Genomic DNA, 13,467 nt, shown 5'->3' on the forward strand with positions numbered 1-13,467 from the left:
GCTCTCTGTAAGAAACATCTGTAGGGGAGCCAGGAAGAGGGAACAGTGCAGGAGCTCATCATCCAGATTGTCTCAAGTCCAGCCTTCGTGCTGTGTCAGTTGCCTCGCATCTCCAAGAGCAGGTTTTGGGGACCATCTCAGTGAGAGGAGGAAAGGGTGATGCTAGCTGAGAACCTCAGGTTACCTACAGTTCCTCCAACCTGCATGCATCACCACAAATTCCTAAGCAGTTCAGATCCACAGAAGAAAATCAGGACTTGGAGGGGCAGGGTTACTGGAGAATGCTGCTTTGTTACACAAGAACCTATGGGGGCCCTTATAATGTAACTGATTAGTCTTTCATCAAAATACTTTCCTCACTCTACTCCTCCCTATTCTTTGGAGCAATTCCCATTCCCAAAGTGGCCCAGTCCACAAACCTTTGCAGCACTGGGATATGAAAAATGGATTTCCCAGGGCATGAGCAATGCTGTCCACAGAAGCACTTATTTAGGCTTACAGTTCTGTAGTGGCAAAGCTGGGCATTGACCCTGAGTCAAAGAAGCTTGTGTTCTAATAATACATTCATTTCATGTGCAATTATGTGATGTGCCAGGGCTCCTCTTCCCCAAATCCAAAGTGGTATCGCATAAAATAGAGCTATCAAGGAAAAAGACAATGCCTGTAACATTTCTATTTTAAATTTTCTAATAGCACATTTTTAAAAAGAAAGAAGTACAAGGGGGTAAAGGGTTGGCAGGGACAAGGGCAAAAATAAGAACCAAGATGTCATGTAAAGGTACAAGAACCCAATAATGAATGTAACTGTACTGTATACCTAAAATGTACCAATAAACTCAATAAAAGAAAAAAAAAGAAAGAAGTACATTTATATAAGAATTTTAATGTTTTTCCTTAAGCCAGTATATCCAAAATATCATTAGCTTAACATGTAATCAAAATAAAATTATTGATGCAATACTAGACATTCTTTTTCAAATTAAGCTTTGGAAATCAGGTGGGAGTTTTATACCCACAGCACATCTCAATGCTGATCAGCCATATTTCAAGTGCTCCATGGTCAGACATGGATGGTGACCACCATACTGGACGTCTACATTTCTCACCTGTTTTAACAGAATAGAGGAACACAAATATATTTCAGCAGATAGTGATGACTATTTATTAAGCATTTTACTTTTCCATTCACCATAATAAGCATTTTGTCCTAATCCTTGTAGCTTCCAGGTTGTTTCTTTACTTTCTTTTTTTTTTTTTTAGTACCAGGGATTGAACTCAGGTCCTTGCACTTGCAGGGCAGTCCACCAAATGTCTGGCTGAGCTAAATCGCCAGCCCTCTTTACATATTTTAGAGTTAAGAAAACAAGAGCTGGTCGTGGTGGCATCCGCTTGTAATCCCAGCACTCAGGAGGCTGAGACAGGAGGATCACTGTGAGTTCAAGACCAGCCTGGGATACATAGTGAGTTCCAGGTCAGTCTCAACTACATAGTGAGACCCTGCCTCAAAAAAAAAAAAAAAAAAAAGAAAGAAAGAAAAAAAAAGAGAAAGAAAACAATTAAGAAAGTGGAGATTACCTGACAAGAGAGTATGAGATCTCAAACCCAGATACCACCCCCACCCCACACAATGGGGAATCATCTCTAGGGTACCCTCAGAGCCTTCTATTGTACCCACTACCCAGACACACCTCACAAGAAGGAAGTCAGCAGGCAAAAGTTCATTTTAATGCCTTTCCCCCTCTGTGGATTCATTTTCATGAGCTCCATTTTGGTTTTTCCACACAGCTCTCTAGAGTTTATTGATGCTGCTTCTGTAATTTGTATTGACTACTTCTATTGCTTTTTGCCTGTCTCTTGGTATTTGACTACTAAAGATTCATGCTATCATAAGGTCCAGCCATCAAGTTCAGGTGCTTATTCAAGAGAAGAGAAAATAGGTCTATACGAACTTGTGCAAATGTTCACAGTAGCTTTATTTGTAATATCCCTGTACTAGACATCATCACGGGATAAAATGTCCAACACCCACAACTAAAAAGAGAAGAAGTTTATTTTAGCTCACAGTTACAGTAGATTAAGTTCATGGTCAATAGCCTCCAAGGCACAAACAGCATGGTGGGAGGGCACGATGAAGGGCAGCTGCATGAGGCAGGACAAGAATAAACCCTTCTAAGTCATGCCCCCAATTCCCACCTCTTCTGACCAAGCCCACCAATGCACAGCACAGTCAGCTTTGAATTCGACAATGGACTAATTCACTAAAGAGTAAAGTGCTTCATGATCCAATGACCTTCCCAAAACCCTGCCACTGAACATGAAACTCTAGGGAATATTTTAGATCAAAGCATAACAATTGCTAAGTTGGAAACAACCCAAATGTCCAGAAACTATTCAACACATTGTGACATTCATACAAAGGAAAACTACTTAACAATTAAAAGAATGAACTGGTGATACACACGAAATCATAGATTAATCTCAAAATAATAATGCTGAATTAAAGAAGCCAGACCAAAAAAAACGACTACATAAATGTTCTATATGATTGTAAAGTAGTCTATAGTGAGAGAAAGCAGACAAGTTGTTGCTGAAAGATGCAAAAATAGGGGCAGATGGAGAAGGGCTAAAAAGGTGAGATGACCCTGGAATAGGAGAAAATATTTGAGGGTCATGAGTACGTTGTTTGTCTTAAATGTGGTGCTTTCATATTGTATAACTTACCAAATTGTATACTCAAATAGATGCAGTATACAACACGTCAATAAATCTCTTTAATTTTTTTAATTAGTCATTCTTTAATTCAATGATTTTTTAAGCACATACTGCATGCCAGCGACCTCCTAGGTACCAAGATCATAGCAATGATTGAATTAAACAAAGACCCCCTTGGGCCGGGGATTTAGTTTAGTGGTTCCGCCACCTGCCTCACTAGTGAAAGGACCTGAGTTGGATCCCCAGTACCAAAACAACAACAATAATAACAATAACAAAAAAAAAAGTCCTCCCAACCTCACAAATCTTATATTCTAGTTGGGAAAGACACAATAGACACAGCATTATGGTATCAAATCTCCTATTCAGTTTTCAGTTCATATTTGTTTAGTCAGCTTTCCTGTCACAGGAGCAAAATACCTGACACCAACAACTAAGAGAGAGGTGTACTTGATTCACAGTTTCTAGTTTCTAGTGGGTTCAGTCCATGGTTGGCTGTCTCCAGGTGGAAATGGCATGGTGGAGGGCCATGGGTGAGGAAAGCCGCTTAATCCATGGCAGCCAGAAAGCAAAGAGGGAAAGAAGGAGCTGGAGACAGTAATATATCCTTCCAGGTCACACCTGAAGTGACCCACTCCATCCAGGCCCTGCCTGGAACAGTACCCTCGGCTATGAACTCATGAATGGATAATCCACTGATGACTATATTGCCCCCATGATCCAGTCACCCTCACAAAGCCCTACCTCTAAACATAAGAGACTTTGGGAGCCATTTTAGATCAAGCCATACCAGTATCATTTAGATTTCACTGTCTTTTCATTCTAGAAACACTTTCTTCACTTGGCTTCTGAATGATACATTCTCTTAACTTCTTGTATGTCTATCTCAGTACACCTTGTTGGTTACCCCTCATTTCCCTAACTGTAATTGTGAATTCCCAAAACTTTAATTTTTTAAACTAAAAATATTAATGAGGTATGAGGGGAAATGCCATTTTCATTAGCACTGAAAACCTTCATCAAGTATCTAGGAATAAATCAAACAAAAGACATGTGAGACTGCCCCATTGAGAGCTGTGCACCACTGTCATGGGAAATCTTAAGAGATTCAAATAAACAGAGAATTACTCCAGAATTGCAGGCTGGAAACTTTTCTTGTGACAAAATGTCAGTTCTTTTCAACATTTTCTATAGACTTGATGAAATCCAAATAAAATCTCAGAAAGATTTTTAAAATTAACAAACTGAATAGTAAGTTTACATGAAAATGTATACAATCTAAAAAAAGCCAAACAATCTTGAAAAAATAATGGTGTTGAAAAACTTATATTGCTAGATATCAAGATCACAGTAGTAATTAAGATTATAGTATTGGGCTAGGGATGTAGCTCAGGGGCAGAGTGCTTGCCTAGAGAGAATGAGGCTCTGGATTCAATCCCAAACACCAAAAATATTTAAAAGGATTATGAATTCGTGTAAGGATAAATTAATACAACAGTGAACAAAGAGTAACCAGGACAGACACACACACACACACACACACACACACACACACACACACACATCAAGAACTCTGATTTACAATAAGAGGAGCAAATAAATTTTTGAACAAAATGCACAAGGCTTTTTGGAGATCTATATTGCATAAACAAAGCTTGAACTCTGTCTTAGTTACTTTCTCATTGCTGAAACAAAATACCCAAAACCCACAAGTTAAAGGAAGAAGGTTTATTTTAACTCAGAGTTTGTAGATTATTCAGTCCATAGCCAGCTGGCTCCAAGTCAGGGCAGCATAGTAGAGGGGCATCACAGAAGAGAAACAGTTTATGGCGTGGCTGGCAGGAACAGTGAGATGTCTGTTTTCTTTCCCTTTTTATTCCATCCAGGCTATAAGCCTAGTGGCTGGTACCACTCACACCCAGGGTGGGTCTTCTCATTTTCCACACCTAGAACTATGGTCAACTGATCAATGGACTAATTTAGTTCTCACAAACTCTTAGTCCTATTTACACACCCTAGACCCAGCCACCTCTGAAAAGCCCCACCTATGAATGCACGAGGCTTTGGGAAGACATCTAGATATAAACCATAACAACCTCACCTCACAGCATACACATAAAGATAATTTAAAATAGACCATTGATCTGGGCATGGTGGCATGTCCCTGTTCCATCTGGGAGGCTCAGGCAGAAGGATCACAAGTTTAAGCGCATCCTAGGTATCTTAGTGACATAAAGAAACCATGCCTTAGAAAATGAGGGATTTGAGGGGAGGTTAGAGTATTTATCTAGATATCTTCTCAACGCATTGTGGGAGGATTATAGCGGGTGGATCTTTTGGGAGATAACTGGATCATAAAGTGCAGTTACTCATCACTGGATTAGTCTGCTGATGATCTCATAGCTAAATATGATGTCGGCATATGAGGCCTGGTGGGAGGCGGTGGGTCACTGGACACATGGCCTGGAAGGGTGTATCTGTCAGTGCTTACTAGAGAAACAGATTTAGTGCAAGATACATAACTACACAAGGGTTTATAAAATAAGCTTACCATGGTTGCCCACAGAGTCAGATGTGGAAGAGCGCAAAAGCGCTGTCTGCATGCTGGAGACCTGAAGCATCCAAAGGTCAGTGTTCTGGAGCTCATCGGAGTGTTCTGTGCAAGTCTGTATCAGGAGGCCAAAGAGTCTACTAGAAGCCAAGAGACAACGTTGAAGGTGAAGGTGAAGACTGGAGCTTCTCAGAAGAAACAGAGGTGATCCTTCTTTCTTCATTTTTCTTTTATTCCATTTGGTCTACAAGGCCATTATTTGGTTCTACCTAGCCAGGGTGGGTCTTTTGTCTTCAATAAATCCCTTCAGCCATACCCAGAACTATTTACGGAAGACTGTAATTTTGCTTATGCACAAAGTAGGATGTGAAGAGTTAACCCCACGACTGGCTTGTTTATAGAAGTGAGTCTGACTGAAGCCTACATGCCAAGGTCAGAGTAACTCGCACCAAATTCCGTTTCCACAACTAAAACCTTCTTACTAGAAGGATGATGTTCTAATTAAAACCATATATTTTGTCTGTTCTGTTCCTAATTTGAGAGTGCTTTGTCTTGTCCTTTACAAGCCTTGTTTACATTAATTTCCATAGAAACCACATTTAGCCCTGCCCTTGCATGTAGCTTGCCTTTACTCCAGTTGATTACCAATAAACGTCACTGCCTGGTACTACCCATGGCCTTTGTTGGTTGAACCAGCATTGGTCATCCTGGCACCCTGCTTTCTCTTCTAGTTCTGTCTTTTAGTTTTATTTCTCAGGCTTGCATTGTATACTGGGCAGGATACTGGAATCTAACCGCAGGGGTCTTCAGTAAACTGTGCTGATCTAATTTAGTTGGGCATTTCTTACTCAAATTGACACAATCAGTTAACTATCAAAAAAGGGTTTATCTTCATCCTCCTCCATCGATTGCTCTCAGCCCTGCTACCCTGCATGGACTGTTTGTCTTATGTCTTGTGTTCCTTTGGCATGCCATCCTGCATTGGAACAAGCAGGTTATGGACTGAAATCTCTACAAACTGTGATCCAAAGTCAACCTGTCTCTCTAATTTGTAGCTGTTAGGCATTGTGTCTTGCTGATGAGAAAATAACTAAGACAGTGGGGTAGGCTGGGGATGTAGGTAAGTCCTAAGGATCTTGATTCCATATCCAGCATACTATAACAACAATTGCAAAAGATAACTGACCTAGAGTTGAAAGATAGCACATGAAGTTATTTAAAAAAAGAATAGTTTCAAGATAATAAGTGGGCAACAAATTTTTTTTCCCACTGATTTATATTCCTAGACTTTTTATTTTTCTTTTTTAAATTTTGAGACAAGATCTTGCAAAGTTGCTGTCTCAAACAGACTGGGCTTAAACTTGCTTGCTTCCTGCTTCAGTCTCCCAAAGTCTCCTACCACCTTTGGCTATAAAGACTTTTTAAACAGGCCACAATCACAGTAGCCATAACAGCAAAGATCGATAAACTGATCTTCATAAAAATTAAAAACTTTTTTCCACATAAAAGGCAACGTTGAAAGTTAAAAGGCAAGTTACAGATTGGTAGAAGATATTTGTGATCCATGTATCTGGCAAAGGATTCATTCCGAATATTCAAAGAACTCCTACAAACCAAAAAACAATAAAGTTTCGCCAATTTGAATTTATTTTTATTGTTTTACTAAACAGGAAAAATTTATACACACAGTTAATAAATGAAGAGATTCAAATAGTCAGTAAGTATTTAAAATATATTGAACATCATTAGTTACCAGCACAGCACAAAGTGAAGTCACAATGAGATATCATTAAATTCCCACCAAAATTGCTAAAAGTAAACAACTGACAACACCAAATGATGGAGAAGATGCAAAACAACTGAAGCACACTTGTGTTGCTCGTGAGATGTGGATGGCTTCTCCGGAAACCTACATTCCTCCAAAAACGGAATGTGCACACACTCTAGCACTTCCACTCAAAGATTGTATACTCAACAAGAATGCATTTCTAGATCCACAGAAAGATACTTATGGGAATGCTTATAGCAGCTTTACTCATAATGCCCTAAAATTGGAAAGCCGAAATGTCCATTTCCTGCAGAACAAATAAATATATAAATAACAAGGATGTCAAGGAATGGAACTCTACACTACAATGACAAAGAACTACTGCAAAGTACAGCCACACAGATGCCTCCTGAAGATGATAAATGAGGCAGGCTGTGGAACCACTAAGGTAAATCCCTGGCCCTTCACATGTTAAATGAAAGAAATCAAACCTAACTAAGTGCGTGTGGAATGATCCATTCAATATGAAGACCACATCCAAGCAACACTCCTGGTGTGAAGAGAAGGCACTCAGCCCTGCAGCGGGTAAGGCAGTGGCAGGAAAGGGAGAGAAGCTTCTGGGAGCCGATCGCTTTTTGAATCTTCCTGTGGGCAGTTGGTAAGAGTCTCTGCATGTGTAAGGGCCTACCACCCTAATGACCAAAGATATGTGCACTCTATTGTTTGTAACTTACGTCCAAGGATAGAATTGCAATAATTTAGTCCAACAATCTTCATTAGCTTTATTTTTGATGCTAGAGTTAGGCAGCACTTCATCCATAAAATAGAATAAGTGCTCTGATTAACAAAAGAGGTTTTATAAACAGAAAAAGACTTGAAGAAGGCAGAAACATTAACAAAAAGCAGATTGGTCCTTTCAGAGTTATTATCCTTATAAGATGGGGTGAGGGAGACCTGGTTAGTTAACAATGGGTTACTTCAGGCCTCTTTTTGTGTGAGGATAAAGGCAGAAAGAACTTTATTGTCATGCCAACTGAAACGGCCTTTTTAGGAAATTTGGCTGTCATCTCTCTAATTCCAAATTCTCTACAAGGTTGATAAACAGCTTAGTTTCAGCTTGGTGAAGTGGAACTTTAGGGAGAGGAACTCCATTCTGAATTTTGGTCTGCTTCACTGGGTCTTCACGCAGGGCCTTAGTCCAAAGCCTCATTTAATTTTTATTTAACAGTTACACAGTACAGTGGTACTTGGTTCACAAACTTAATTTGTTTCACGATTTTGGAAAAGATAGCCACATTTATGTTTGTGAGGGAAAGATGGCTATGGTCATATCTGTCACCCATTGTAGAGTTTGCAAGCAAAAACAACATTTTGCCAAATACTTCTATTTATGAACCAAATTGTTCACAAACAAAAGTGTTTATTAGCCAAGGTACCAGCATATACATCAACTTCTAAAAAGTAAAGAAAGGAGGTGGAGAAGTAGCTGAAGCAACACATTCCTCTGATAGTCGCTGAAAAATGTTCCTGCCCTGGTGTCAGAGAGGTATGAATCTAAAGAAACCTTCCCAGAAGGGTGATCTTGGAGCTCTGTAGAGAGCATTCCTAATCAATTGCTCCATGTATGAGAACATGCTGCTAATTGGACTCAATGTGAGAGCGGGAAGAAGGCATGCGTTTGGACTCCTCACTCTTCCATGGGTGCTTCTGCTTTTGACATCTCTGCTGAGCCAGTTCGCTTTTAATAAGAAATATCAGAAAACCCAACTCAAGGGTCAGGGATTTAGCTCAGTGGTTCGGTGGCCTGCCTTGCAAGCACAAGGACCCGAGTTCAATCCCCGGTACCAAAAAAAAAAAAAAAAGAAAACCTAATTCAAACTGGTATAACAGCCAAGAAACATGCCCTCCCTTGAGGGAAGCCTTAGAAATTAGCTTCTTTGTAGGTCGGCCTAGCTGCTCTGTCTTTAGCCTAAGGCTCACTTCGGAGGGCAGAGGCTGTGTTCTAGACTTCTGTTTCTCTCCACGACATGTTACGATTTGGGGTCCACGAAAGAGGAGGTTGAAGGCCTCTGTCAGAAATGGGGAGGTGTGTAGGACCCCAGGATACATACAGCAGCGGAACAGTGGCTGATGTCATGGAGTGGCTGACATCTCAAAGATGTTGCTAAGCTTCTCAAGAGCTCCCCACTGCTTGGAAAGATTTGGCAAAAATGAGCTCTGATATGGGAGAGGCTTTTGTAGGCACAACCTGCTGGTGTAAACAATGAGCTAGAGCAAAAGTCACAGCCCGCCAAGGAGCACATTGCAACCTGCAGCCCATGGGGGGGATTGAGTGAGAACATGAATATTACACTGGAGATTGGAAATGGACAAGTCAGTTGAACACACACACACACACACACACATACATGCACACACACACACACATTTCTAACAGCTTTATTAAGAGATGAATCACACATCATAAACTTCATCTTGTTCATGTATACAGCTCAGTAATTTTATTCTATCCCAAGAGTTATACAAACATCACCATTATTTAATTCCAGGATGTTTTTATCATTCCCCAAAAGAAATCGCATACTCATTAGAAACTACTTCCTATTCCCCACTCCCCTCAGTCCCTGGCATCCACTTATGTTCTTTCTATTTGTATGGATTCGTCTACTGGGGACATTTCATGAAAATGGAATTATACAACATGTGGCCACTTTTACCTGGCTTCTTTAGCATAAGGTTGTTGAGGTTTATCCACACCATAGCATGAATCAATACTCTCCTCTATAATGCTAATAAATATCTCATTATATTGGTAGAGTACATTTTTTTATCTACACAGCAGTGGATAAATATTTTGTTTGTTTCCACTTTGTGGCTATTGTGAATAAAGCTGTAATGAACATTTATGTTCAGGCTGGATGTAGGTTGGATGTAGGGTCTTCATCCTGAGTTACATTCTCAGTCATTTTTTAATTTTAAAAAAATTTTTCAGACAGTGCCTTCTCACTAAGTTGTCAGATTGTCCAGGCTGGTCTCAGACTTGGGATTCTCCTACCTCAGCCTTCCAAAAACTTCAAGGATGATAGGCATGTTCAGTTGGATATAGATTTTCCATTCTCTAAGAGTGTCATTGCCAGCTCAAAAGGTAGCTATATTTTTTTTGAAGTATTGCCAAAATGTTTCAAAATGGCTGTACCATTTGTAATTCCCACTAGCAGTGTATGAGGATTAATATTTTTCCATATTGAGACACTTTTTATTGTCTGTCTTTTTAGTTAATTTAATGTGTCAAAAGTAAGGTTTCATTATGACTTACATTTCCTTAATGATTTAACTGTGCATCTTTCTGTGCACCTTCTGTTTATTTGCATGTTTTTTTCTTTTTAGAAAAATGTCATTCAGATCTTAATTATTGAGTTGTAAGAATTCTGTTTTTTACCCAATAGGTTAGGGGTTTGAGACAGGGTGTTGCTAAATCATCCAGGCTGGCATTACTCAGCCTCTTGGGTGCTGGCATTACAGGTGTGGACCACAACACCTCACTAAAGATTTTTTTAACATATTTTTTGACATAAGTCCCTTAGCAAATATGATATGTAAATATTTTCTCCCATTCCATGGATTGTCTTTTTTGCTTTTATGCATGATGCTCTTGCAGACACAAAAGCTTTTGGTTTTGATGAAGTACTTTTTCTTTTGTGTTGCTCATACGTTTTGTGTCACATCTAAGAAACAATGTCCTATTCAACATAATAACCTGAGTTCTTTGTAGAGTTTTAGTTCTTACATGTCACTCTATGGTCCATTTTGAATTAATGTTTACATATGATGTGATGTAGAAGTCAAATTTTATTTGTGGTGTGGGGGGGGCTATTCAGTTTTTCTACCACCATGTGTTTAAAAAGAAGATTCTTTCATCCACTAAGTCATTTTGGCACACTTGTGAAAAGTCCATTGATTATAAACACAAGGTTTTTGTGCTGGACCCTCAATTCAATTCCCTTGACCTACACTTTTGTCTTTATGAGAATCCTATATGGTCTTCATTACTGCAGATTTAAAATAAATTGGGGGGGGTTGAAACAGGGTCTCACTATGTAGTTGATACTGACCTGGAACTTACTATGTATCCCAGGCTGGTCTCAAACTCACAGTGATCCTCCTGCCTCAGCCTCCCAAGTGCTGGGATTTCAGGTGTGCACCACCAAGCCCAGATCTAAAATAAATTTTGAAATCATGAGCTGAGAAACTTCCAGCTATATTCTTGTTCAAGATTGTTTTGTCTATTCCAAGCCCTGTTAAATCCATATGAATTTTAAGATTAGTTTGTCAATTTCTGTTAAAAAGGCAGTTGGGATTTTGATCAGTCATGTTAAATTTGCAGATCAAATTGAGAAGTATTGCCACCTTAAGATTTCCGATCCATGAACATAGATATCTTTCCTTTTATTTATATCTTCTTTAAATTATTTCAACAACAATCTACAGCTCTTAGTATATATCTTATAGTTTTAAATTTTTATTTCTAAATATTTCATTTCTTTTTATGCTATTGTGAATGGAATTGCTTCCTTACTGTCATTTGTAGGCTTTTAGTTGCTAGTATATGGACATTTCGTTGATTTTCTTATATCCTTTTTGTACCCTATATAGGTATGCACATTTTTGAAATGCATTCAATTTTACACTTAAGATACATTTCATTACATATAAAGTTTGCCTTCATAAAAAATTTTAATATGTGGTTTTAAAAAATGAACAGGACTAGTTATTTTTAGAATATGACTGTTGTAAGAGTGGGAAATACTAAAGGCTTATATAATTGGACTGATGTGTCATGAAGCAAGGTCTATCTCAGAACAGAAGGCTAATGGCTTTGAATGCAAAAATAAAGCTATTTGGGATTGATATTCCAAGAGTTAACACAACTCAATCAGTAACTATGGTGACAGGGGACAACAGAGGCTGTGACTTGCACCACACTGACATTGGCTTTGTGGAAGCAATCTGGCAAACAAAAAGGCCTTTGTTCCCCCTTTTTTTCTAAAAAAAAAAAAAAAAAACTGCATCTTTGTCAATTTCTTATTGAATATGCATCTGTTATGATCAATGAACACCCAATGCTCAGGCTCTGCCTTTTTCTTTTTCGATCACTTCCGGAGCCCCTGAGCATGAATACTCCACTAATGACACTCTGTGTCTTTCCAGCTATACCCTAAGACTGAGGCCACGGCTTCAGAATTAGCGGGAGGTCTCAGCTATATAACATCAGGATTAGTCTCTCTTTGTGCAAAACTTCTTGTGAAAATATAACAACTGCTGGCAAGTTTTCCTAACTACCTCAAGATGATACGCAGGCCCATCCTTGCCAGAGGAAAACAAATTCTACTGCTTCTACAAAGTCAGTGACATGAGTGAATCTGATGGACACGTACTCAGGATCTACCCAAGCTTGCCCATGACTTCTAAATTTGCAAGGATATCTTCCAGACCAATATCTCCTGAAGCAGTGGTTTTAGAGCTTTCCTACCTGAAATGAAAAGAAAATAGATCTGAAAAGAGCAAACAGACCCATAGGGCAAGTTCATGTTCTCACTGATGGAAGGGCACATCTTCCAGGCTCTTAAGTCTCTCATCAGACTCTAGTCCAAGAAAACTCTGGGTGAAACTAGCCAACATTTATTTGGCACACCCTGCTTATCCTTTATTTTCCTAAGAGCTGTTATCATGGAAGCAACCTAGATGTTTTCAAGTGATTACAATGGTCACGCTTCAAGAACAGATTATATAAAGTAGTATTGACAACTGTTGACTGTGCCCCTAGCATTGTCCTGATGCTTTTATACATGATCTTCATTCAATTTTATGAGATAATTGTTTTTAAAAATCATTCAGTGTTTCATTAAACCAATTCTGTTTAATGAAATTTAATAATAACAATTTTTTAAATATAACTAATTTTTCAAAATACCTTTACTTCCCAAGTTAACTCAATAAATTTATATTCATTAAACAGATAAGTAAAAACATGATTTGCATTATACTTTCCAATACTTTTCTTTGAATTGTTTTGAGCTTCCATTTAAAAAATGATCACTAGCCATCTAATCTCCCACCCCCATCCATCACAGTTATGCCCCTCTAATTTTCCCACTGAAGGATGAGAGGGGGGAAAAAAAGGCTCCATCTGTCATTCAAAATCTATTAGCAACTACTTTGGTTAAGCCTTGACTATAAGATGTCACATATCAATTACACAGGAATGAGCTGATATTAGCTTCCTGTCAGCAGGGAAACACACAGATTTAGAGAATTGTTTTCTGAATGTAGTTGCAGAAAATACCATATTGGTCTTTGTAGGGAGCTGAGATTTAGGAGGCTGGCTAGTAGTGAAAGCTGTGTGGTAAAAACAAGAATGTGGATTTTAGAGACTCTG

The sequence above is a fragment of the Fukomys damarensis genome, unplaced genomic scaffold (assembly GCF_012274545.1).
Source record: "Fukomys damarensis isolate Sample0158 unplaced genomic scaffold, DMR_v1.0_HiC HiC_scaffold_38, whole genome shotgun sequence".
NCBI classification, from domain to species: Eukaryota; Metazoa; Chordata; class Mammalia; order Rodentia; family Bathyergidae; genus Fukomys; species Fukomys damarensis.